Source organism: Suricata suricatta, chromosome 7, assembly GCF_006229205.1.
Source record: "Suricata suricatta isolate VVHF042 chromosome 7, meerkat_22Aug2017_6uvM2_HiC, whole genome shotgun sequence".
Taxonomy (NCBI): domain Eukaryota; kingdom Metazoa; phylum Chordata; class Mammalia; order Carnivora; family Herpestidae; genus Suricata; species Suricata suricatta.
In genome coordinates this window covers 21,304,122-21,331,789 of record NC_043706.1, presented here as the reverse complement: position 1 = coordinate 21,331,789, position 27,668 = coordinate 21,304,122, and the positions used below count along the sequence as shown (strand labels likewise).

General features: G+C 46.0%; 1 long non-coding RNA gene across 3 annotated transcripts in view; it reads right to left on the bottom strand.

Moving 5' to 3' along the window:
* Positions 1-189: 189 nt before the first annotated feature.
* The window catches only part of LOC115296573, a 39,175-nt gene continuing 11,696 nt past the window's right edge, over positions 190-27,668 (bottom strand). The window contains exons 2-3 of one of the 3 annotated variants that reach the window (XR_003910932.1): positions 16,917-17,084; positions 190-379 (exon numbers count right to left, since the gene is read on the bottom strand). This is a non-coding gene — a long non-coding RNA (uncharacterized LOC115296573). Of the gene's footprint in view, positions 380-3,067; positions 3,230-4,740; positions 4,901-16,916; positions 17,085-27,668 lie in introns of those variants that run through there. The other 2 variants (XR_003910933.1, XR_003910934.1) reach the window with 2 other exon arrangements.

Here is a 27,668-nt window from a genome sequence, read left to right as displayed (position 1 = left end):
ATGAAACAGAAGTTGGTGTTTTGATTTTTTACTTTGCTTTTCTATTTGGAGTGTCATTGTAACTACTGTATTGTAAATGATGGAAAATAATTGCATATGTTAAAAAATATGAAACTTTATAAAGTAAAAAAAAAAAAAGAAAAAAAAGAACTACATTGTAAGAAGAATGTGCTCACCAGCCAGAGGCTGGGGCCTGTTGCACACCAATTCTTGACCAGAGAAAATCTCTGGACTTCTGTCTATGAACAAATACAGCTGAAAATTGCTTTGTGCTCAGCTAGGCCTTGAGATGACTGGGCAGCAGAGATGAAATCCTGTGGTCCTCACCAGGTCAGCAAACTCAAAACGCCTTCTTCAAAGGGGTGATGATAAGACACACCTGAAAGAGGTATCAGTTACTTGTTCAGTAAAATATTTATTCTCTACAAGTGGTCACAATATTTGCCAAGGACAGTAAAACCTTTAAAATCAATGATACAATCCTAAACTGTTTGCATCACTTTGTCAGTGGGCTAGTTATGGTCTTAATTTCAGAGCGCATGGATCACGTTTGTTGTGGGGGTTGGCTTCCTTTACACACCTTTCTCCCCAAGAAAAAGATATAAGAAGCTGATGTTTGAGTCTTTGGGAAACAATACTTAAGGGCAGTTAGCAGACCTGATGAAGCAGCTGGAAAGAATTAAAGGCAGATATACAGAAAACTAAGGTGTTTTTTAGAAGTAGGCAGTTAAGTGGAGGAAAAACAAAAATTTGTTCAGTAAAGAAAATAAATCATAATTTATAACTTACTACTTGGCTATGTGGTCAGCAATATTTATATAGTTTAATAATGAAGTAAACGGGTACCTGGGTGGCTCAGTCAGTTGAACATACAACTTCAGCCAAGGTCACGATGTCACTGTTTGTGGGCTTGAGCCCTGAGTCAGGCTCTGTGCTGACAGTTCAGAGCCTGGAGCCTGTTTTGGATTCTGGGTCTCCCTTTCTGTCTGCTCCTCCCCATCTTACTCTCTGTCTGTCTCTCTCAAAAATATATAAACATTAAAAAATTTCTTTTTAAATAATGAAGTAAACAATATATTGGGTGTTGGGGGGTAAATGGTATGAAACTGTAACAGAGAAACTATTTTCAAAGTGTGGACAGGGCTTAGGAAAACCAAGATAGGGAAGTACCCTGAGCTAACAATAACAGGGGTCATTGCCATTTCTAGGCCTGAATGTTCAAGGGCAAGGGGAGGGGACATTATCAGAACCTCAGAGAGCAGCTGTATAGATAGGGCTGTCTGCCAAAAGGGGAAGAGGGGTCCTATCCAGGAGAATAAATATCTCATGTCCTTCATATCTCTCCAATCCAATCTCCTGCTGATGCCTCCATTAACCAGAAGCAACCCAAAGCCAGAGGATTAGGGAGCATGTGCCTTTCATCCACAAAGGTCAGTCTCCCTGGGGACCGACCAGGTAAAAAGAATACATCTGAAAGAGGTAAACACTGTCTAGCAGAGAGCCAAAACTTTGTGACCAGAAAACAATAATGTTTAAAATTAACACATTAAAAAAATAGGACCTTTAGTTTGTTATTTAGACTTGAACAAGCCAATATTCGAATGTGGTGGCCTCTGGAAAGCAGGAAAGCAGTTGAGAGAAGGTGTGCCAGAAACACTGTTTTTCATGATCAAGCCTGGAACTAATAGAGTTTTTAAATATATGTTTTATATTACTTGATTAGAAAAAAAAATAAAATATTGTGAATGTTGAAAAAAACAATAAAAACAAAGAGACAGAAAAGAAAAGAAAGTTAGCATAAGGGAAAAGAAAAATGTACCAGCTTTGACTTTTGAATCTAGCTGTGGGAACCTAGGTGATCTTTTCACCTCATTGGGCCTCAATTTTCTCAGCTGGAAAGCAAAACTAGGAGTCTCTATCTCAGAGAGCGGTGGAGAGATTTAAACGGCATGATGTGAATGAAACATTTGACACAGGATGAGCCCTTAGCTCATGAGAAGGGGATAGCCAGAGCCATAAAGAGAGGGAGCAAGAATGTAAAGTCACTAAAAGACAGTATCTTTATACTTGATTGAGTTCTGTCTTTTACAGCTTCTCTTGAAATGTCAACATCTAAGAGTCTGGCTAATGTCAAATGGCGGGTAAAAATCTGTTGGCTGAAAGAGTGGAAGTTTTCCATCACAACCCTTCTAGTGTTACTTTCTGCCTCTCCTTGATGAGATATAATAGGACAAATCCAAGGACTTTGTGATCTGTTTCTCAAGGTGAAACCTTGACCCTGACCTTGAAGTCAGTCTCAATTCCCTATTGTTTCCAGCTTACCTTCCCTGCAGCCCCGACCTACCTCACTGCAGGCCCCCAGCCTACCCCCCTGCAGCCCCCAGTCTACCTTTTTGCAGCCCCTGCCTACCCCCTTGCAGCTAGCCTCTTATGCCATGTTAATCCTATTTTATATGTGGAGCTTCTTGGACTTGTCCTCCATCCCTAAAGCCTAAATATCAAGTTCTCTGAACTTTGGAGTCTCTTCTGTGAAGGTTGTGGAGCAAGTGGGGCTAGCCCTTCAGTGAGGGAAAGTCCATTAGAAGAGCTCTGCTGCTGACGCTCCAGCAATGGCTTCACAGAGGAAACTGAGGCCCAGCAGTGGTTTTCTAACACAGTGAAGGCAGGATTGATGCACCACGGAAAGCAAGAAGGTAGTAGGAGCGAAGCACCATGAATGGCATGGAGAGAAGGCTCCTGTAGCTTCATCATGGGGTCAAGCAGTCTTGACTTCACCTACTCACACTCGGAGAAATGCTCCAAGGAAGGGTTCTGATGTCACCTTCCTGCTGCTCCCTGGCTGCACACACAAGACACAATGCTCAGGTTGGAGAAAACAAAATCCTTTGAAACTAGTATTTGTTAATATGTGTTCACCAGTATGGGACACGTTTTTTGATGGCCTCTCAGTGAGCAGTCCTTCTCCATTGCTAACAGAGACCTTAATATGGTAATGACTTCTCCTTGTCAGTGGCTGCCTCCTCTTTGCCATCATGGGTCCAGGAATGTACATGTGTCCAGAGCCTACCTCCAGAAAAAATCTCTTTCCCTGATGAAAGAGCTGCAGGAAGAGGAGGTCCTTTGCCAAGGTCCCCTTTGCTTCCTGCCTGGGATTCCCAGGTGTGCAAGGCAATCCATCCACCAGCTGGGGCAGCCATCTCTGATTGGAGGGTGGGATGTTGCTGACACTCTGAAGAGGGCAAAGGAGCAAGACAGAAAGAGCCAGACCCTCAGTGATATCAGTGAGTCACAGAACCATCCGTGGCCCCTCCTAATGGTCTAAGCTTTTATTGGATTTTCTGTCACTTAAGGACAAAACAATCCTAAATGATCCAATGTGTACGTCATTAATAGAAATAAGTTATGTCTATTTCATACTGTCTGAGTGAGTGTGGGTATCGTTTTGTTCAAAACTCAACTCTACACTGGTACTTGGGGCATTCTTGCAATGACAACTATGATGTCTGTGAGTGAAATCAAACACTTGTACCATCAAAAGAACTGACACAATCATGCCTCACATTCATAGCTTAGATACTGCACTTTTGATAGACCACAGGGTCAATGCTACTTACCTTCTTCCTAGGGCCAACAGACCTGATGCCACACTTAGTTCTACAGTTATGAGTCACATGGCTCCTTATGACGCTGGGAGATGTCTTTTTTTTTTTTTAATTTTTTTAAATAGTTTATTGTCAAATTGGTTTACATATAACACCCAGTGCTCTTCCCCATAAGTGCCCTCCACCATCACCACCACCTCTTTTCCCCCCTGGGAGATGTCTTTTAGAGAGGTTTCCAGGCTATGTGGAAAAAGAGGAACAGTCTCCTACCTACACAATGCCAACAGACACTACAGAGGTGAGATGCATTGGTGGGGTCTCTTTTGAGGAGAAGCAGAAACACCGCCACGTGCCATCTTGGCCTGTGTTTATAGAGAGATGCAGCCTGGATTCCATCTTTAGAAGGCAGGATAAGAAGTACCATGAGAGGTTCTAGAAGATTTGCAGCAGGCTCTGGAATTGTTGATTTCCTTCATAATGGATGGATAATAGGAGATGCCTATGTCTTTCAGAGGAGGCAATAATATGAAACAACACAGCCAACCCTCTAAGGATAATGGAGACAAGTTTTCAAATGTCAGTGGGCACAAGAGTGACATGAAAAGTGTGTTTAAAATGGCAATTCTGACTCTCACACCCAATTTTTCATCCCCACAGTGAAGAAAATACCATTGATTGCTGTAAAAATTTAAATATGCTGAAAAGAAAATGAAATACAATTAAAATCACCTGAAATCCCCCTGCTCTGAGAAAATCTACCATAATAATGTTGGTGTCTGTCCCTCTGTTTGCCTTTCTACTCATTCACATGCACCCATAAGTGTTAATTTACAAAAAGTTGGCAAAACGGTTATTATCCTAGATGCCCTTTTTATTTAAAAAAATCCTGTTTCTTCATTTTGCCCTTCCTTCCCCAGAAAATCAGTATTAACACTCCAGTGTGTGTTCCTCCAGACTTTCCACTTGTTGATAAAACTACACATAAAAGCACTGGAACATAGACAGGATTATTTTTGTCACTATTTTTATATAAATATGTGACCATGTTATATACACATCTCTTCTTCCTGCTTATTTAACTTAAAACTTCACATCAATTAGTATAGAATTAACTCACCCTTTTAATGGCTGTATAATATTTCACAGAATGAATCACCACCATTTATTCATTGCCCCATTTAAATAAACTCAAAACACAGATCTAAATGTGAAACATTAAACAATAAAAATCCTGGGAAAGAACACAGGCAGTAATTTCTCAGATATCACTCAAAGCAGCATCTTTCTGGATATGTCTCCTGAAGAAAGGGGAAAAAAAACAAAAATAAATTATTGGGACTATATCAAAATAAAAGGTTTCTTTACAGCACAGGAAACAGTCAGCAAAACTAAAGGACAAGCTACTGAATGGGGAAAGATATTAGCAAATGACATGTCCAATAAAGGGTTAATAACCAAAACATATAAAGAACTTCTACAAATTGACACCCAAAAAACAAATAACCCAATTTTAAAATGGGCAGAAGACGTGAACAGCCATTCCTCCAAAGATGACATCCAGATGGCCAGCAGACCCATGAAAAGATGCTCAACATCACTCATTAGGGAAATGCAAATCAAAACCACAGAAAGATATCACCTCACACCTGTCAGAATGGCTAAAATCAACAACACAGGAGACAAGTGTTGGAGAGAATGTGGAAAAAAAAAAAAGAACCACTGTTGGTAAAGATGCAAGCTGGTGTATCTTCTGTGGAAGACAGTATGAAGATTCCTCAAAAAGTTAAAAACGGAACTACCCTATGATCCAGCCGCAGTACTGGGTTTTTACCCAAAGAATACAAGAACACTAATTCAGAGGGATACATGCACCCTTATTATTCCCAGTAGCCAAGTTAGGGAAGCAGCTTAAGTGTTAATCAACAGATGAATGGACAAAAATGAGGTGTATGTATATACAATGTAATATTATTCATCCACAAAGAACAAAATCTTGCCATTTGTAAGGACATGTACAGAGCTAGAGACTAAGAGAATGCTAAAAGATTTAAGTCAGAGAAAGACAACTACCATATGATTTCACTCATATATGGAATTTAAGAAAAAAAAGGAAAAAAGAGAGAGAGAGAGACAAACCAAGAAACAGACTTTTAATGATAGAGAACAAACTGATGGTTATCAGAGGAGGGGTGAGTGGGGGGTGGATGAAATAGGTGAAGGGGATTAAGGAGTGCATTTGCCTTGATGAGCCTGAGTCATGTATACAACTGTTGAATCACCATCCTATATACCTGAAACTAATATAACACTGTATGTTAACTATATTGGAATTAAAATACAGTAAAAGGCATAATATGAAGTAAAATAATAAAAAATAAATGCAATGCTGATTCTGGGCCTCCACTCTAGATCTTTGATTCTGGAAGTCTGGGCCTGGGCCCAAGAGTCTTCTTTCGAAATAAACCCACATGGCATTCAGTAGAAGGTCATCAGACCCTTTGAAAAACAGTAACAAATTATTGAAACCCACAGATTATCCAAAAAGTTTCCATTTTTGGCAATGATCTTAACCTCATCCCCTTTCTCCTTCCTTCAGGTTCTAATTTTGTCCATCAACCCTCTCCTTTGTCCCTGCCCTCCCTCATGCTCCTGCACCACTTCCATCTCCAAATCCTAAACCAAAATTACTAAGATGTAGTGAGAGCTCTGAGAGTTATTTTAGCACACCAGAATGCATGCTTCCAGAAATCTCTATGGGGCATACATACCCTTCCTCAGATAAGCTCACAGACATCTACAGAGCATTTTCCAGGGGCAAGGAAACCAGTGGTGCCTCAATCCTTTCTGTTCTCCCAGGCCCTCTTCTGCTTCTCTTGCCTCCATTTACCTTCACCATTTCATGACAGTCCTCGGGGGCATCCCACAATCTCGTATGCTCCTCATGCATTATCCAACCTAGACCCAAGCCCCAGCCTCGTGTTTCCCCACACCCTCTCCCTTTTTATCCACCTGCTTTCCTCTGTGGCCAATCTGATCTCAGAGTTCCAGATATCTCCTTACTGTGGCTGACTCCCGGGTCTCTCCTTGCCCAGGACCTCTACACCAACCATCCACCCCACACTGGCACCTCCAACCCAACACGCCAAGACTCAACTTGCCCCTCACCTGTGTTTCTGTTCTCTGTTTCTGATATCCTTGGTTTCCCTGGTTCAAGACCTTGGAGTGATCTTTGACATTCCCTGTCACCCCACTTTCCATCCTTTACCGATTTCCAACCATTACCTCCACTTTTCCTTTCCTGTTTCTCTCTGTGTGTCCCTTTCTTTTACGTCACCAGCTTTGTTTTTTGTCTTGACTTCAATCATAGCCAAGGTTCTTTTGGTTGCCAGCAACAAATGACTGGCCAACCCAAGGGGATTCTTAAAAGGCATAAGAGCATCTCACAGACACAAAAATGGAAATACTGCTGGGCTTCATGGGAAACAGGGTTAGACTTGGAAGGCTTTGGGGATAAGGTTGCTGCTGCTTCCAGATCCTTTTCCTTTCTCAGGACGTTTGGTTCTTCTGTGAATTCCTTTCTGTAGACTTGTGCCATAGTCCTGTTTGTCTTTACCTAGGATCTTTATATCCCCCAAATGATTAGCCCAACCCCTCATGTGCTCTTGAGACTAAATGCAGCCTCTGTCATTTGGTTCAACTTCTGAAGAGAGGATTGATGGACCATTCGACCAGCCAGCTAGGAAACGGAACCAGACTTGCCACAAAGCCCGCTTTAATTCCAGCATCTAGATTAGTTCAGGTAGAATTATGGGTGTTAACGTAGATCCCTAGGTGTGCTCCTTCAGCAGTGTCTACTGATGAGGACCATTCCCAGATAAAGGGGCTCTTTGAAATGTACCCCCACAGAATTCTACCACAGTGGTTCCTGAAAGCTGGGTTACAAACTAGAGGCATGTCCAGAACCAAGTTTTTACCTGTTATGAAATTATGAAATGAGAAAAGTAATAATTCTGTGTGTGTGTGTCTGTGTTGGAAGGAGGGATCATATGTTATATAAAGTTTCAGATGTCCTTTTTGGAAAAGACTGTTCTTTACACAGAGATAATGTCCTTTCTGCTTATGGAAGTTGACACGTCTTTGCACTTATGAAATAGTTGAGGCTTAGATGGTTGTTGTGGCTGTTTGTGCCATTATTTAACAAAATAAAATGTTGGGGTCCCTATCTTAGTCCCTTAAATTTGAGGGACTCAGTTTCATTGCTGGCTCATGAAATCTGAATGTCTTAGAAACATTATACTGTGTCTTGATTATTTCAGTAGTTTCCTATACAGTGTCTCTGCTTTCAAGATTTCTTTCCCATCTACCTTGGGCATTGCTGTCAAGTTAGTCTCTCTAAAATGGTTTTGAATATATTTCCTTGTTGAAGTTTTCAAAGGCTTTGCAATGATTATGAAATAAAATAGAAAGTCCTTGACCTCTAGAAAATAGTCCAACCTGAGTTCCCAGCCCTTTTCCACTGCCCTCATGCACACCTGCCATGTGCTCAGGCAAGGCTCCTTCTTATCCTTTCCACCTCTACCCCTTGCCACTGTCCTACCCCACTTTCCAGCCTACTTCCCCAAAGTCCTCTGATACTGTTGGCTAAACGGAAGCTTCCCTGACTCTGCATCCCTTTATTAAAATATACATTCTTAGAACACTTATTACAATCTGTGTCATCATGTGACATTTGTGCATTTCCTATTACCCTACTAATTATAAACCCTTGATGACAACTACCCAGCCTATGGAGTAAGTGTGGTGAAGGTGGAGTCACAGCACACAGGATTCAAAGTATGGCTCTGTTCCATGTGATTTTAAAAATGTTACTTGATTAGTATGAACCTCCATTCACTCATCTTTAAACTGGAGAGGATAGTACCAACTGCTCAGAGTCATTGCGTGGTCAGTGAGCTCGCCCATACAAGTCCCTGGGCTGTAATCATTGATGAATAAAAATGGTGATTTTTTTTTTCTTGCTTGCATACGATGGACAGTCATAAAATATTTGTGCAACTGAAAACCTCATGGATGAATACGTCAAAAAAGGAGGCCTACTTGGGGTCCAATAGGAGATTTCACTATAAAATTAACATTAATCTTTGTATGTGATTCATAATTTGCTTCTGGGGAAGGTTCCGGAAAAATATTTCAAAAACATTTAACACAGCACATGGAAAGAAGTGCCGTGCTTCCTAAAGTGACTACCTCAAAGGACCATGCTCAGGTGGAAACATACATCTTGGCATGTTTCTTTTAAAAAAAATGTGGTTCCTCTCCTTTGTGGCCACACCTCATAAATGGACCTGTTTGGTTTTGACCATCTCTCTGTCCTCTGCTCAACCTTGATGGAGTGGCTAACGACCACCTAAGTGGCTCAAGATCAGGCAAAGATTGGGAGATGTGGAAACACCTGGATGGACCATCAACTGCTGAACTTCCTGTTACATAAAAATAAATATCTTTATGAAAGAAGCCACTTTGTATTACTTTGCTGCTAAAGACATCCTAGCTAACACAAACACAAGAAGCAATCTTAGCCTGTTCTTTTATACCCAGGAATCAGGCTGAGGACACAGAAGGTGTTTCAGGATGTCCACAGGGAGAAAGAAGAGGAAGAAGAAGAACATGAGTGGTCCTCACCATTGTGTTGAGCCCTATAGCTCTGCATCAGCCACTACTCTAAACTTCATGTGTGCCTAATCTCCCGGGGACCTCACAGCATCCCTGGGAGACAGGTGGTCTTATTCAGCTGTTTACAAGCAAGAAAACCGAAGTGCTGAGAAGTTAAATCAATGGCCCATGTTACGCGGCCATCAAGTGGAACGGCCGGACTTTCTCCCAGGCAGGCAGGCTCTAGGGTGCACCTGCTTTGTCAGTAGTATCAGAAGGTCCCTCCATGCCATCACTTGGCAATCAGGTCTGAAAGGGCCTACAGTGTTCTCCTTGGGGCTCACTCCAGGAGGGATGGTGAACTGGCCTGAAACGCCAAGGGTGCCTCATTCACGCCTCAAGCATTCCTCACAACATCCAGGCCGCAACCCTCTGTGAACCCTGGTTTCCTCCCTGCTCAGGCCCTCGCACCCCCAGGTTAATGGCCTCCCCACCTCTTCTCCTTTGGGGACCCTGGGCTCCCTGCTTTCTTTCTCATTGCTGTACACAGTCCTTAGAGCCTCCTCCTGCCTCAAGCCTGCTCTGGTAGACACTTGTATCACGTCCGTATGTTCCACCCCGGAGCATGCTCTCAAGGTGACACAGGGAGGTTGAAAAGAAAAATCGAAATAACTAACAGTTAGGGGGGAAAAAAAGTGCAAAACCCCATATCCCTCCTCAATAAACAGATACTAAAATCCTGGTAACTGTGGCTGATTTTAAAAGATGTGTTCAGGGAGTGCCTGGAATGTTGGTTGAGTGTCCAACTTTGGCTGAGGTCATGATCTCATGGTGGGTTCGACCCCTGCCCCTGGATCTTGGCTGTCAGCATCGAGCCCGCTTCAGATCCCGTCTCCCTCTCCCTCTTCCCCTCCCTTGCTCTCTCTCCCTCTCTCAAAAATAAACATTAAAAAAATAATAAAAAAAAAGATGTGTTCAGTTCCATACTTTTAAATTTTACAAACATTATAGTTAAGATGTATTTAACACACTGTCATTAATTAGAAAAATAAAATCTCACAAACACATAGCAATAGACTCAGAGTCTTGTATCTGAGTGTGGTGGAGGTAACAGAAGGTGTACTTTCCTACCTGACAAAGCATAGCCAGGTCACAGGATGACAAGACAATGAGCATTGATTAGGTTTCTGGTGTGTGCTGGGTGCTATACTGAGGCTCCAAGGAAACCAGCTGACGTGATGTTTGGTAAGAGATGAGAGATTTCTCTTGCAGAGCTCCCCTTCATCCCAAAAGGTAACACAGCACTTTATAAACAATTATTACTGCCAAGTGGAAGCACCGGGAAGTGGGGTCACAGCGGCAGCAACACCCTGGAACTCAGGGCTTCTGCTGCTCGGCTGTTTTGGACATCCTTCTCATCTGTCCTGGGAGTAAACCACTCACCCTCCACACCAAGCACAAATAATGCCTCCTTGAGCCCCCAGGACACAGCCACTTCTCACTGTATCTTGTAATGACCCGGCTCACTGGGTAATTGTTCGTTCCCAATTTCACAAGGAAGACCATCTGCTTTACTCATCCTTGGCATCCTCCCCCTCTCCTTCAAAGCTCAACATCACAGCTGGCCAAAAAAGCTACTGGAAGTTGGATGAGCCGATGAGGGATGGAGGGATGGTCGAGTGTACACACCACTGGTGAAAACTGTTTGTCTACTCAGGGGCTTTGCTCACAGATGGTCTGTGTTCTTGTCCTCACCTCTCCCTCCCCATTTCAACTGCAAAGGGACATAGAGATGCAACAAGTTTCATCAATGATACAACAGCCTTCCTTGGGTGTTCCTTTTCTGCTGGGTAAAGCTTTTCAAAAACTGGCTTCTTGGCTTTTATGTGACCAGAAAATTTTGCAAGAACCAACTGTGGTTCTAAGAAAAGATTTTGCGAAGCGAAACGGAAGTCCTCCCATGGCTGCCTGCAGACTGCCAGCAACTTCCCTGTGGCACCTCAGGAGAGGAGAGGGAACCCCAGCTGAGCACCAGGGTGCTGACCTGCTGTGCATCTTGCCCCACGCGGGGGAGAAGTGAGTATGAAGAAGGTCTGGGCCAAGAGCCCCAAGGCTTAGAGAGAGAGAGCTGTCAGAGGACCCACATTCACAGTTGCTGTTTCCCCTGCTTAGATGCCCCCCCTGGTTTCTTCACCCCCAGACATTCAGCTCCCTCCCTAAGGGAAAACTCTGTGCCAGATGCCACCTCCTTGAGAAAGTCTTCCATGCATCCTTCCAGCATGAATCAACCACCCTTTTCATCACTTCCTTAGAGGCCTTTGTTTATGTCCCTATTATACTCTGCAGATTGCTCTATTTGTTAGCATTTTAGGTCTTTCTGTTGGTCAGCAAACCTTTTGGGTCACTGATTGTTATCTTGATCGTTTCCTTCCCTCTGTGTACCTTCTTCCTCTCCAATCTCTCTGCCTTTCTCTGCCTCGCCATCTCTCTGTCTCTCTGTCTCCCTCTCTCTGTCTCTCTCTCTCACACAGAGCATTGCCTGTCCCCAGAACTTTTTGAAAGAGCCTTTTGAGTAGCTCAGAGAATCTCTTCTCCACTTCCAGAGGGAGGTGTGACTAATTCTCTCCAGTGCTTAAAGGGGAGAAGCGAGTTTCCAATTCTATCTGAAACATAAATACTGAGCTTAAGCCACACCAGTTCTGACCCCTTTTATGGCACAGGAAAATATTTCTCCTCTCTGAGACAGCTGCATTTTCCAACTCACCTTTGAAAATAACACGTTCTAAAAAATTAGAGTAGTTGTACTTTTTATTTTCATTTTTGTAAATCACTTTGTGACCACATTACTTGCTCACAACAATGATTTGGAGACTTAGCACCATAATAGTGAAAAACAGAGAAGCCTTAGAGAAATATCATCCACCCCCGCCAATTTACAAGTGTGGAAAGGAGGCCACGAGAGATAAGGTGACCTGTCCATGGTCACGCAGCCAGCTGGTGACAGGACCAGGACCTGGGCCAGGCCCCTGACCCTGCGGGAGTGCTCGCTCTCTGATTAGGAGTTCAGGACAATGCGTTTTGTTTGGGTTTCTATTTTAAAAAAAATTTTTTTTTATGTTTTTATTTATTTTTGAGGGAAGAAGGGGGAGACACAGAATATGATTTTTTAAAATAATTTTTTTTAACTTTTTGAGAGAGAGACAGACAGAGCTTGAGCGGAAAGGGGGAGACCCGGAATCCGAAGCAGGCTCCAGGTTCTGGACTGTCAGCACAGACCTGGGACTGGAATTCGTGAACCCCGCTTGAGCCGAGTGGAATGATTAACCGACTGAGCCTGGATGTCCATTTTAAAAGCAGAATTGACCATGTCAGATTTTACAGCACTCTCAGGCCTCAAGATTCAACTACTGGAATAGAGAAAAGAGATTGGAAGGGAGGCACCACTTCCCTGCCCAAGCGGCAGAGCCGGGCCCTGGGGCTTGGCTGGGAGCTGGGGCCTGCCGCAGCACGCTTGGGGCTGCCTGTCCCCTACCCTGATCCCGCCCTGCTGCCAGCAGCCCTGTCCTGCGGTTTGAACAGCTGGGCTGTGCTCAGTTACACGTGGGAGTTCCCTGACCTCCGGGGCGACAAAAGGGAAAGGGGGGATTGGATGCCCCTTGCCTCGCTCCACAGGACAGCCCTGCTCCTGCCCACCCCAGCACCTGTGCCGAGGGGAAGTGAAGAAGAAGAAAAAAAAGAATATAAACTGGACAAAGGCGTTAGTGTGTGGTTGCAGTTTCAGGCTGGGGAGAGGGGGCGTCAGGAGCCCGAGCTCCAGGGAGAAAAAAAAGACCAGGGAAGGACCTAGAAAGAAGCACCACCATGAATCAGGAAACCACAGGGGACTGAGGAGAGCTGGATCTGAGTATGGATGGAGAACTAACCAAGTAGAGACAAGACCCCGCGTTGCCTTCCCCACCCTTCCGTCTGGAGTGGTGCCTGGCTCACTTTAAACTCAGCAGCCTGGGGTGTGGGAAGGCAGAGTGAGTGGGGGAAGGGCACATGCTCAGGTGGGCAGCCGCGCATGCGCAGACCGAGCTGCCAGCCACAAAGCTGTGGTGGCGTTTCAAAGCCCTTCTGGCCACCTCACTTCTCACCCCGTTACTCCAAGCTGGCCAGCTCTCCTCCGGGGCAGACTGACTCAGTGCAGCCTAATCCTCCAATCCCCACCTGACATGATTCTCCCAAGACACACCTGGGAGAGCAATGACCTCACTACCTCTCTTCACAGAAATCCCTCCCTTCTTGTAACCACGTCTTGTAACCACGTCTGCGTCTGCAACCACCTCTGCGTCTGCTCTCAGACCAGCCCCTGGCAACTCGTGGCTCAATTCCGCCTGTGCCTGCAGCGGGAATTGCAGAAACTCACCACCTTTCACCTTTCTTCCCCACCGGCAGTCACTGTTTAATCTGTGTGGGTGCTGGGCCCCTTAGCTGCCACCTCTCCCAAGAGCATGCCACCCTGCCCGCTCCTGGAATCAAGACAGAGCCCACACCAGGAGGCTGTTCGGGTTCCTCAGGGTCACCTGAAGCTTGTGACAGAGTGGTCATGATCATCTGCATGTTCAAGATGCCCTCTTAATCCTTGCTATGACCCCGTTCTTTGTTGGGGGGGGGGATGGCAAAAGATATTATTCTTCAATATAAAGTTTTTTTAAAAATATTTTTTAAGTTTATTTGTTTATGTGGAGAGAGCACAAGCAGGGGAGGGGCAGAGAGAGGGAGAGACAGAATCCCAAGCAGGCTCCACATCACAGCACAGAGCCCCATACAGGGCTTGAACTCAAGAACCAGGAGATCATGACCTGGGCCAAGGTCAAGAGTCAGACACTTAACTGACTAGGCCACCCAGGCGCCCCTCTTCAATATAGAGTTTAAAGGGAAAAGATTTGGGGGAACGCCAAGGGATGGTGGTGGGGTGGGAAGGTAAGAAGGTGGAAATGAGGCCTGGGGGAAGTTTTAGCCAAGGAGTCATTCAGAGACGGCAGTGGAGGAGACCCTGCTGGAAGACAGTGTTCTGAGGCTGTAGAGTGGCACCTGGAACCCCAGGCCAGCCCCCGCACAAGGGGGGCTACCTTCCATGTCATCAGTACAGAGCCCTCCCTGCGAACCGAAGGGCAAGGCGTGGTTTGCTGTGAAGGTGATTGTGGTCGTTGACAATGGAGACCACTGCACACCAGACCTGAGGCTTTCACTCCTTCTCATGTCCAGCACAGCACCCACCCTGCTGGCCCCTGGTGCCTGTGGCATATATCGACACACAAAGAGGAAACTGCAAGCTCCCGTGGTCTCCCCACTGAGACTGCAGCAGCCCCACGGTCCAGCCAGGATGCACTGGCACGTCATTGGACTGGAGCTCACAGAGGAAGTCCATACTGGGCATTATTGCTGGTGTCAAATTAGCGTGCAAGTGCTGGTCCTCATATAGGAGGCAGAGTGCACTGCTCCGGTCCCAGGAAGTGGGCCAGAGGGGGATGGGAAGCACATTGACTCAGGATGTGCCAGGGCCTTCCACTACAACCCATTCAGGTCTATGTAATACCCTCATTTTACAGACAAGGAAACTGAGGCTCTGAGAGGTGGTCACATGCCAACTTTGCACGGTCCCTGGGGGAGCTGGGATTTGAGCCCCATCTCTTCGCATCACCCGTGCTCCCCTCCAGAGGGCTCAGGACGCATCTCCTAGAGCTTGTGTGGGAAGAAGGGAGGAAGGAAGGCCAGAGTCACCTCTTGTTCGCAGCCCCATCCCTATTTCCACCCTGCCTTGGGCAAGGGAAACCAAGAAAGGGCAGAATCCTGGTGCCCAACACACCTAGGACACGCCCAGGACATGTCCCAAGGCTGCGTGGATGCTTCTCTTGTGACAGCATCAAGACACATGGTGGAGCCAGGTTCCTCCTACCGGGCAGGAGGAAGATGCAGCAAGATGACGCACAGGCTGGGCCTTCTGAGGAAACTGGGTGGTTTCAGTTCACACAGGTTTGGAGAGGCACCAGCTAGTTTCAGTTCAGGACCAGCCAGGTGGGGAAGGAGCATTCCTCCACAGTCTATCTGGCTCAGTCCCAATGCATGGAGGGAGGCCAAACCAGCCCATCCTGATCAAATGTCTCTGAAGGGTCTTCTCTCCTAGGAGACCAAAGTGCCCCGGACGAGGGGGAGGGGAGGCTCTTGGGTTCACCTTTAATGTCCTGCAGACTGGATCTTCTGTGTGTCTCCCTAGAAGCCTCTCAGACACAAGGAAGGGCCATTTCAGAGTATAGGGGAGCCACAGAAGACCCAGAGGTAGATGCCACATTGATGGGGTAAATCTGGAGGAACCTAAAAGGAACTCATCTGATTTCTTATCTACGAATGTGGGAGGAGAAGGAGGTAGAATAAGGGTGGGGTATCTCGCTGGCCAGGTTTTTAGGGCAAGGGGCAGGTGATGATGAGGTGCAGCTCAAGGTCAGCATGAGGTCTGCGCAACCCTGGCTGGATGGAAGTGCTGCCCTCAGCAGGAACCCACCTTCTCGCTCATCTTCATCTGCTGCTATTAAAGAGCCTATGGTATTCATAGAAACTAAAAGAGCCCAATCTGAGGGTTGGGGATCCTCCTGCCCCTCTTTTCTCTTTCTGCATTCACCCCCTCAATTCTCTCATTTCCCTGCTCCCACTTTTGTCTTCCTCCACATCTCTGTGCTCCCCTGGAATGCTCCCCACCGCCATCACCCATCCCTACCATTCTCACATCCCTGCCCGTGCCTATTTGAAATGAGTACACACTTCAGAGGCACTCTGCTGTGCTAACTCAGGGCCTCTCAACCTTGGCCACTGTGGCACAAACTGCCAATTGGCCCCAGTATTCCATTCTTTTAGCTAATTGAGAGATGAGAGATACTAAGTGCAAGTGGGGAGGGGCAGAGAGAGAGACACACACAGAACCCAAAACAGGCTCCAGGCTCTGAGGGGTCAGCACACAGCCCAGCCCATCGTGGCCCTCCAACCCATGGTCTGAGAGGTCATGACCTGAGCTGAAGTCGAACGCATAACTGAGCCACCGAGGCACCCCTATTTTAGCCAATTTTTAAGGGGGCATAAGACCACCAAGAATAAAGACGACACGTTGTATTTAAGTGTGCTGCTGGGACTGAGTTCTGGCCAAAGGGAGGTCAGCAAGTGTGTCACGGGTAAACTTTCCTTTCCGTCTTCCTTGTTAGTAGGTATAGGGACACGATGGCTGGAACTCATGCATGATCTATGTGGAATATGTCACAGCCAGTTTATGTACATCCCGGATTTGTTCAGACAAGCTTTCTCTGCTCCATCTTACTAATAACCCTCTGAGAGAATCGCCTGACACCAACCACATTCTTGTAAGCCAGCGAAGGGTTCGGATTTTTTAAAGGGAAGCTGGTTGAATTCCATGCCATCATGTGGCAGAGGTTAGGATGCCGTGACATTTCACCTGCTTGGCCAGGCCGGGCCCATTGTGGCTCATGTTCCTGATTCCTCATGCTGCCTGCACGTACAACCCAACAGCACATTGCTTCATGGCACCCATCACATCCCTTTCACCTCCTGCCCCAAGGCATCCCTGAGGAGCACAACATCGGAGGACCTGCTGACCCGAGCGGGGACACTGACCTCCAGGTCCTGTCAAATCCTGGGTAAGGTGGGCAGGTAGGGAGCCCCACTGACTCCCCGTCACTCACTGGGCTCCACATGCCTGGATCTGCTGCAGTTTGGAGATCGGGCTTTCCCTGGAAGGAGATGCCACACACCTGGAAGTCCAGGAGTCCCGTGAAAGCCAACCTTGACCAATGGGAGATATGACCAGTCAGACAAATTCTTCTCCTTCCTCCTGCAACATTTCCTGGTCCAAGCCCCAATCGGCCTTTCTGGAAACATCCCATAAGACCGAACAACTGGCTGCATTTGCCAAAAGCTGTGATGAGCTTAGTGATGCAGCCCTTTGTAGTTCACCCTGTCCTCTGCCTCAGTCTCCTTTTTCCCTCCGTCTGGCTTCCTGGGGTTGTACTCGCCAATAAAGTATGAGTGCCTTTCCTCTTGCCTCAAGCTCTGGTTTTGGGGAGACACGTGGGAGATGGTAAAGAAGCAACGTGGAGGGAGCCAAAGCCCTGAGGATTGTGAGACCATCATCCACATCCTGGCTCCACACTCAGTTTTTTTTATCTGACAGACAAATATCTGCTGTTTTTAGGCTATAGCTATTTTGGATTTTTTTTTTGATCACTTGCAACTTCCCCTAATAAATGCAGCTGCTCGTGACAACTGCCTCTGAGCTCCACTTCCTGGAGCAGTGGGACCCCATCATTGAAACAGTTGTATCCCTCTCTCTTCACATTTACCTGTTACTGGCATTGACTTATTTTGATCCACACAGCACTCTTATGAGGCAGATGAAACAGGTACAATTACTCCTTTCCATTCACCACCTTTCCCACCCAACTCCCTCCTAAAAGAATAAGGAAATAAGGAAATGGTGCCTCTTAAGTATATGATTTGTCTAACGGTGAGAACTAATAAGATCCCCAGCCTCTGGCTTCCAGGCCATTAAACGTGACTGCTCTACCATTTCATCCTTACTCTTCAGAAGTCACAGAGCTGGGGAGTCGGCAAATCTCCCATTCTCCTTCTGAGCACACCGTGGACTGCTTTTCTTGACCCCTTGAAGTTAGAGGTGGCCTCTTGTCCAACTGAGGCCAAAGCAATGCGTACAGAGATGGTCTGTGTACAAAAAGAAGCTCTAGAAAGCAGTGGTGATTCACTAGCCTTTTTTTTTTTTAATGTTTATTTATTTTTGAGAGACAGAGAGAGAGAGACAGCATGAGTGAGAGAGGAGCAGAGAGAGAGACACACACACACACAGAATCCAAAGCAGGCTCCAGGCTCTGAGCTGTCAGCACAGAGCCCAATGTGGGGCTTAAACTCACAAACCATGAGATTACGACCCAAACCAAAGTCGGACACTTAACCTACCAAGCCACCCAGGTCCTCACCAGGAATTTTTTTTCTCATCTGACCTGGGGACCAGTAGACCTGGGGAAGGTGCTTGCTCTGAAGGCCCAGGCATGGAGCAGGGCCCCAGCCTGCTCATAATAACACATAATGAGAAAGAGAAATAAACCTTTCAGATTGTAAGCCACTAAGATTGGGGGATGTTTGTTCACTGCACCATAACCCAGTGCAATCTAATACATTTATTAAAGGGGAAGGTCGCATCCAGACATTTGGGCTCATTTTTATTTTTGGAGGGGACAAATCAAAGCCAGTATTATTAAAGTATCAAAGATCTTCTCAAATTCTGACGACCCCAAGATCCTCAGGAAGGGCGTTAGTTAAAGCATTCACAGTGAGAGTTCTGGAAAACCCTGGAAATGAATGCCAAGGATGTGCTTCCATCTCAGTGCTTAGAGACTTGTGCCTGTTTCCAGGTTGCTGCCATCAAATGCAACAGCTTTCCTGCTGTAACCAACAGTCGAGTTAGACCTTCTGATCACCCAGAATGGGTTTTCAAAAACTGTTTTTGTATGATGCAAGGAATTTATAGTTTAATCCTTAAGAAGAGACAAGTGGCCTAACCAAGGCAATAAATCCATCTCCGTGTTCTCCCTCCCCTCAGAACCCCATCAGCTCCCAGGCCATTCTGTCCCCTGGGTGGAGAGAGCTGGAAAAGGGAGAAATAGATCCGTTCCTCCTTAAAACCCCTCAGCCTATCTGGAACCAGCACCATTCCCAAGAAAGGATCCACAGATTCCCTTTACAGTGTATGGATGTATCTGAGGATGAGAATAGAGAATCTGCCTCCATGGGGAGCCAGGCGGCCACCGCACAAACCCGGCCTCTCTTGTGAAGCCACGCCAACCTCAGAGTTGCATTTCCTGTCCAAACCCTTGGCCCGGGAGAATTAAACACTTTGAGAAGGACACAGAATCATTGCTCCAAACAGTAAGATGCCCACTTCTTTGGAATACCTGATCTTTGTGAAAGCTTTGTGCATTCACAGCTCTACTTGGAGCGGACATTGGCCCAGCCCAGAGTCCTGGGGCAGGTGTCTTCGTGCCCAGCCCCTATGCGTCACTTTCTCATTGTCTGCACGCCTTCTCCTGTCTATCTTTGCAGACCCTGAGGGCTCCTGCAAGCCCACTTCCTCCACACAGCAGCTCCATACTGGCCACAAAATCTCTACGACTTAATTACATAACTAATAGTCCCACGTGTGATGTTTCATTGTCCAACCTCATGGTAAATCACACAGGGCAGAAATCAAGCCTCATTTCCTCTTATGTCTCATGTTCTCCTCCCCACAAAGATTTTGCTTGAGTCGTGATAGTTATTCAACAGGTAATCTCTCTGCTTCGCTTCCCATGGAAGTTGAACACAAGGCTGTTTTCTAATCTTAATTTTTTAGAACAGATGTTAAGGGCCAAAGCACCAATAACTGACTCTTTACAAAATAGTTTTTCTGGGCATGGTCTGTTGTCAAACACTAGTTCACAAAAATACTTTAAACCTATTTCTTTTGGGGGGATGAAATGACCCACATGCATCTGAGTCCTTGGCACTGAGAGTGTTTTGCAAACTCATCTGAGTGTCCAAGGAAAATTAAAAGATCTTTCCAAGACTAAAAGCATCAAAACTGACCAAAATTCAGAAAATCTCTGAAAGAAAAGCCCACACAGTTCCACTACCTCTGTCCTGAGCCACTGTCATCTGTCATCCCTCAACTGGATTATCATGAGAGATTCCCAGTTTGTGTCCTGCCTGACAAGGTTATGCCCCATTTCCTACCTGGGACAGTTGGCTGATATGATGTGTTTGTTCTACAGTACAAATTTCACTGGGCAAGACCCTTCCTGAAAATGCATAGATGATATCTGAATTCCTTAGCATGTCCTATAAGACGCTCACCACTTGCTCCAATACCAACTCCCACCTTCCCATCTGCGGGGACCAAGATTTATTATAGGATCCTGGCAAATGTTCTGGGATCTCTGACCTGGGGTCCTTATACTTCACACTTTCCTTAGCCTGGAAAGCACTCATACCCTCTTTTCTTACACTCCATCTCCATTTAGAAATCAGCTGCCTCCCTTGGGCCTCCAAGACAGAGTTCAGAGCCCTCACATCCTCCTAAGTTATCATGCTGGACCAGGGAAGCCTGCTTCCTTGCCAACGTCTCTCCTTAGAGGGATGGACACAGCAGAGGGGCAGACCCTAGCCCACAAGCACCCAAGTATGCATATCCAGTTGCCTGCTCCCTGCCCCACTTTCACCCTTGTCTCCTTCTTTGCAGAAAAGGAGTATTAGAGGGAATCAGAGCAGTGGGCTCAAAAGTAAAGGTAATTTTCAGTAAGTTTAAAAAAAACCCCACAATACAAGAAAGGGTAAGAGAGGGGGAAAAAAATAACACCAAATATGTTTAGTGGACTTATGTCATTACACAGTTGAGTTATCCAACTGGGTTGGGCCATAAAGAGTATTTGAAAAAGAGATAGACATGATTTCAATAGTGCCAATAATTCTGGGCACTAAAGGAAAATGGAACATGTAATTTCCTGTCCCCTCAGTTTGGAGCAGGAGGGTGGACATTCTTGGTCTGCAGACCATCATCGCTGATGGAAGCCCACTGATAACTCTTCTACTCTCGGGTTGCTTATAAGTCCTAGACTCTCATACCGTGTTTGAGAAGCTATTGCCTCCAGATTTTATTTAGTTTTATTTTAACTACATTAATCCTTCATTAAATTATGTCCTATGTCAGGTCAGACCAGTGCTTCCTTGTGTGTGAGTTACAGTGGATCATGGAGACTCATGTGCATTTAGTGGGGGAAGAGCAAAGATATGCTTTTTTAAAAAATGTTTATGTATTTTCAAACGACAGAGCATGAGTGGGGAGGGGTAGAGGGAGTAGGACAGAGGATCCAAAGCAGGCTCTGCACTGACAGCAGCAAGCCCAACCCATGAACCCATGAGATCATGACCTGAGCTGAAGTTGGAAGCTTAACCGGCTGAGCCATGCAGGTGCCCCAACAAGAATACACCTTTTAATGGAAAGGCAGATGAAAGCTTAGTGTGCCCCCAATTGAAGGATTCCTCACACCACCTAGAAATTGCCTGTCTCCTGGCCCATCAGCTGCACTAACCAGTGTGCTTATGAGGACAGCAAGTGTGTCCATATAGCTCCCTGTGTTTCCAGATTCATACTGGGGATTCATACTAGTCTACTATGTCTCATCATACATACTAGATGCTCACAGTAACATCTACTTAGAGTTGAAATTTTTGTTGGTTGAATGAGAGGATTAATTATGAAAGGATGAGTGAACCAATGGGAGAACAAAGGCAAAGAGAGATAAAGGATTGAAATCCAAATTATAAGCCAAAAGGAAGCTTTGAAATGTGATGGAGGCTCTATTAACATTGTGGAAGGTAAGAGATGCTGCTGTGAGTCTCATTGGAAACAGGTATGGGTGACAGTGGAAATAAAAAGTATTTAATTGCATCGAATGTCACAAGGACAAGAAAAAATCAAATAAATCATAAATACTATAGACCTGTCTCTACCCCATTAAACTACTAGCATCAGAAATAAGAACAGAAACAACACATTCCTCACCCAAACTATCTCACTCCATAGCTGCAAACCGTTTGGTAATCATCAAGGTGTCAAGACAAGAATTTTCCAGCTATTCCTCAAAACCTGGATCAGAAATCACTCCAGGTGTTTCAAACAGAAGGTATTTAATATAGGGAATGATCACAAAATATTGGAAGAACAGAGAAAGTGAGGGGAAAAGGTAAGGTTATCCAGAGATAAATAACATTAGGAATCTGCTACCAAGTCTAGGGCTGAAGTCGAAAAGAAAAATTAGGATCACCTCGTGCCCAGAGGGTGCCCCCCATAGCTATTGGTACCCCTGCCCCTCACGGCCTATCACTGCAGCAGGCCAGGACCTCACACTCAGCTGATGTAGTGGGAGCCCAGACCCCATGCTTTCCTCCTGAGGCTGCTCACATTTGTTGAAAATGCACTACCTGGGCAGGGACTAAAAAGTGCCAGTTTTGATGCCAGTGCCACTCTGGAGGCAACAAGACAAAAAGTCTTTCTCCTTCCAATCACGGGACAGCACCTGCCATTGCAGACACTAACAGGAACCAAAATGCCAAGAGAATCCAGACAATGTAGTTTGCAAACTTCCAGCTCCTTGCACTACAGAAGGGAGCACTAAAGAGTGGAAACACAGAGAGAGGTGGGACAGATCCCAGGCACAGCCACAGTGTGGGGGTCTCCAGGTTCTATGCAACAGATGTGAATGTGTGTGTGCACATGTGTATGCCAGTATAGGTAAAGGTGAGCGCATGCGTACACACACACACACACACACACACACACACACACACACATCTGTGTCTGAGAGGCAAGGGATTATTATTAAATTAACAGGCTCCTGGTTCAGTCTAGACATGTCTCAAAACAACTGCTTCAGTTATGTCATTGAGCTAAATAATAGCATCCTAACCACCCAGGGAGATGTGTTGCCTCAGTCTAGAGATCACTACTCATTAACACAACTCCCATGGGCCAGCTGGTCCTTTCTACACTTTCTGATACCTCAGGTGGAGGAAGCATGAACATTCCCTATTCTCATGAGGAGTGAATACACAATGTGTCACTTCCTGTTCCCAGAGGACTTTTAATATTAAAAACAAACTGAATAATGGTACATTCAAGGGAATATATCCATGCACAAGCAGGGACGGGGCAGGGGGCGGGAGGGACAGAGGATCCAAAGCAAAGCGGTCTCTGCACTGACAGCAGCGCGATCCCAACGTGGGGCTCATGACCCCATGGAGATCATGGCCTGAGCGGATGTTGGATGCTTAACCCACTGAGCCATACTGGCGCGCCTACCCCCAGTACATTTTTGATCCTGAGAATATCCAAGAGAAATTTTTCCTCTGGAGACTTTAAGACACATTTTGAAATAATAAGAACTTTTAAGTAATATGAATAAAAAATATTATTTTTATAAATATTTTTAAAATCCCTCTCTGGAAATCTTTCTAATGACAAGGATGAGGGCACTAAATGACCTCCTGAGGATTTTTGTTTTGCTTTCTTGGTTTGGTTTGGACTGGGGTTTTGGGACGGGGGCTCTCTGGTGTCCTTTTTTTTTTTTTTCTTATTTTGAAATAATTCTGCATTTACAGAAAAGTTGCAAGAATAGTACAAAAAACTAACATACCCCTTCACCCAGATTACCCCATTTGCTCCCTCTCTCTCTCTCTCTCACTCCCTCCCTCCCTCTCTCCTCCCCCCATCTCCATCGGTTCCCCTTCTGGACTATTTGGAAGCAAGCTGCAAACCTGATGCCGCATCCCTCCTACATACTCCCGTGTGTATTTCCCAAAAGCAAAGACACTCTCCTGCATGACCACAGTACAGTCATCGACAGCAGGAAATGCACTTTGATGATGGCACTGGCTTCCAAACCAGAAACCCCATTCAATTTCCACCATTGGTTCCAGCCATGTTATCTTTTCCTCTCTGGTTCACAACCCAATCCAAGATCATGCCTTGTATATAGACTCCATCATATGGAACCCACACAGCCTTTCTTTGCCTTTCCTGTCTCCTACAATCTCAAGAGCATGATCTTTCAACCTGTAGTTGAGCCTCAGCAGGGTCAGCCTAATCTTTCCTCCCGGCCAGCCTTGGAAGTGACACCAGCTGTCCTGGAGCACCTCTAGGGCACCCTGGGCTCACATGTCCCACCTACGGTATTGTGCTCTTTTTCCCTCAGCCAGGTGGGTGGCTGGGTTTCTCCCACATAAAATCAGTCTCTGCCTTCAGTCAGTAAGTAGCTGATAGAGTTTTGTGGGGAGACCTTCCCCAGAGACAGTGCTTTGCTTTCCAATCACAAGGCACTGGTGCCATTCTCCCTGTACTCAGTTCACACCTCCTACAGATTCCTTTTAAACTCTTGCAGCCCAGGGGCGCCTGGGTGGCTCAGCAGGTTGAGCATCCAACACTTGATCTCAGCTCAAGTTGTGATCCCAGGGTTGTGGGAATGAGCCCAGCATTGGGCTCCACACTGAGCATGAAGCCTTCTTAACATTCTCTCTCTTCCTCTGCCTCACTGGCCCTGCAAATAAAAAAATAAAATAAATTTTAAGAATCCTCTCCCAGGCCAGTTTGGCCAGCTGTACGCCTTAGCTAACACTGTTCTGCTGCAAGAACACCAAGCCCAGGATTTCCAGACACCTGGATGCCAGTCCTGTCTTAACCTCTCTGAGCCTCAGTTCTCAGATCCAGAAATGGGCTCTAAAAGGGCGCTAGGGACTTCTTAGTTTCCTTCCAGCCTTGGCACCACACACCTTCACTTCTAAAGCTGCTTGGAGGCGCCAGTGTCTGCACTGTCATTGGCTTTTTGGCAACAGCCCTTCACTTTATTAATGAGGTGGGTCCTCTGGGGAAGAAGTGTCTCCTGCAATCCTCCATCCAATGGGCAGAGAAAGAGAGCAGGAGCTTTAGTCTAGGGTGGTGAATGGCCATGTGACCTCTGATCTCCAGTCTTGCTAAGCCCACACTTTGGGGAGGAATTCTTACACTAGGGGCAAGTCCACAATGTCATGCAAATGATCACAGTTTTTACTGCAAGAGAAGAGGCCTTCACTTTGCTCCTCTCCCTGCCTGCTTGGAAAATTAAAACAGAGAGAAAGAGAGACAGAAAGGGAGAAAGTAGATTGCAGCTCATTGCTGCCCAGGGACAGGAAGGGGACAGGTAAGAGGGAATCGTTGAAGGGGTTTCTTCTTAAATGATGAACATGTTCTAAAATGGACTGTAGCAACGATTGAACAACTCTGAAAATACTAAAAACCGTTGATTTGTAGACTTGCAACAGGTAAATTTTGTGGTATGTAAATTATCTTGGTAAAGCTATTTCATGCATGCGCGCACACACACACACACACACACACACACAGACCGATGACAAGGAGAACTCTAATCTCTCTGTGCTGATGAACAACACTGGAAGATCATCCAGATGTGGCCCAGGTTGAGGTCAGGTGAGGTCCCAGAGGTGATGGAGGAAGAAAGACACTCAAGTTGTGAGGGTAGGAGTAGGGGGCTAGAGTTAGTGTAAAGATTGGCGGGATGGAAGGAAGCCCCTGAGCAAAACATGTTACACCCACCCCCCAACTGGGCAGATGTGGCTGTATTAGTAGATCTCAGGGCCTTACCTGGTAGATCAGCAACAGGATAGTCTCACCCCAGATTAATTTGTGCAAGGATTTCTAGTAAGGAGAGGACCTGGGATCAGGCTGCCCACCACCCCTCTACCCTACCAGCTCTAGAAGTAACCTGGGTGATCTCAAGGAGTCAAGGAAGTGAAAAGTAGATCCCTCTCCAAATAAATCATGCTTGATAGGCAGATACATAGACAGGTACATAGATAGATAGATAGATAGATAGATAGATAGATAATAGGCAGATGATAGATAGATAGACATAGAGAGACGTTTGGTTGATTCCAAAAATAGTACAGTGAGGTTATCACAAAAAGTAAAATAATAATAATAATAATAATGTTTTGGATCTAAATTTGACAAATTCCCAGCTGTGGGAGGCTGACATGTAACTTATGTGTACACCTCACTTCCTCATCCATAGAATGGGCATAGAAGTGGTGCTTGCTTCATAGAGTTGTGAGGTTTAAGAAGAACATGAACATGAAGCACTTGGTCAAATGCCTGATATTCAGCAAACGTTTGCTATTACCGGTCTTCATCTTTATCTTTTGTAAAAAATATTTATTTGTTTTGAGAGAGAGTGTGCGCATGAGCACGAAGAGAGGAGGAGCAGAGAGAGAGAGGGAGAGAGAGAATTTCAAGCCGGCTCTTTGCTTTCAATGTGGAGCCCGATGTGGGGCTTAAACCCATAAACAGTGAGATCGTGTCCTGAGCTGAAATCAAGCCTTGGACGCTTAACCGAATGAGCCACCCAGGCGCCCCTAGTCTTCATCTTTATCTTATTGTGAGTATGAACTCCCTGTGCACGTAAGGAAACCAAGAGCCTAAAAGTGAGGGCTGTGATCCAGGTCTGCACCCTGACCTGCTCTGTTCTGCAGGCCCCATGCTGAATTCTCCCTGGGAAAGCAAATTATTCACACTGAGGCTAAGTTAGAATAAGCTCTTCCAGCTCAATGGGATGCAGATGTGGGACACTGGAACCCCAACACAACACAGCCTGAAGGGAGCAAATCAGAGACTTGAGGTCTCATTTTATAGTACCCAGCCTCTGCGAAAAGGTGGCTGAATGCAGCTCTGGGGGCAGTGCTTCTCAATCAGGGACACTTAGTGGCTAGGCAATCAACCTCCCTTTGGATTTCCACCCTCCACTCAGAAGTGCCTGATGCCTGACTGGGAATCAATATAAATCATCTCATTGCTATCTGGAGTCTTTTCCTGCTACAGAAAGGCAGAGAGTAGAAGAAAAAGATGCTTTGGCTTGGAAAGAGCAAGAGAAATCGCTCCCTACAAAAATTACCCAGGCCAGGAGGGGAAGACCAGGAAGGAGCTTCCTAATGACTCAGAGGCGGGGCCCAAGGTCTTGGATGCCTTGATTTCAATGGGCCCTTTGCAGGTGGACAGAGATGTGAGGTCAGAGTCTGAATCTGAAGGCTTTGCTGGAAATGGGACACCTCCCTGCCTCTGAACTCATTTCCTCTCCAGCTTTATTCAAGCAGAGGTTTCTTTTGAAATAGGAGAAGCCCCAGCACCCAGGATGGGACTAGGGGCCAAGCAGGACGAGTCACCAGCCTGCAGACTGCCAGAGTACAGGGGAGGTGGCTTTTCGCTTTCAGGGAAACTTCTGTGCTGCTTTATCTCTATCTAGGTGAGCACAGGGATCCCGCAGAGGAGGGAAGGGCCCGGTGTGGGCGGGACAGGAAAATAGCTCAGCTCTGGCTGCACAAGGCACGCCCTCCCGCCAGCGTCACATCTCCGGAGCCCTCAGATGTGCACACAAAGCTGGCATTTAGAGGAACCCTGCACACACGTCAGAAAGAAGAATAGGGCACTCTGGCTTCACAGGATCCAGCCTCCTTGCAAAAACAGTTCAGCTCTGAATAGCTGTCTGGTCTCTTGAGTTGCCCGGATTTGGTTGTTCCAAATGATGAGGTCTTGATCAGCAGCAACAGGACCCCAGCAGAATGGCTCATAAGCTGGTGGTTTATAAAACCAGCATCTTTATCTTTCTCTAATTACGCTCATTCTTAGGCTCAGAAATTCAAGGAAAAACACCACATACAGAAGACAAAAGGTTGCCTTTTTATACAATATGTGTTCGGGGACTTTTATAGCTAACT